The following is a 202-nucleotide window of genomic DNA, read 5'->3' as shown; positions in this document are numbered from 1 at the left end:
GCTCAAAAATAAATTATTTATTTTAACACAAATTTTATTTTTTTTGAGTGCCTATGGTCACAAAAATCACTCCAAGCCACTTTTTATAATTTTCTTAATTATATGGTCACAAGGATCACTCCAAGCCACTTTTTATAATTTTCTTAATTATATTTTATTTATTATAACTATTTTAGTGAAAAAATCTCATTTACTTGGAAAA

Source organism: Phalaenopsis equestris, unplaced genomic scaffold (genome assembly GCF_001263595.1).
Source record: "Phalaenopsis equestris unplaced genomic scaffold, ASM126359v1 Scaffold000465, whole genome shotgun sequence".
Taxonomy (NCBI): Eukaryota; Viridiplantae; Streptophyta; class Magnoliopsida; order Asparagales; family Orchidaceae; genus Phalaenopsis; species Phalaenopsis equestris.
This window is presented reverse-complemented; position numbering follows the sequence as displayed.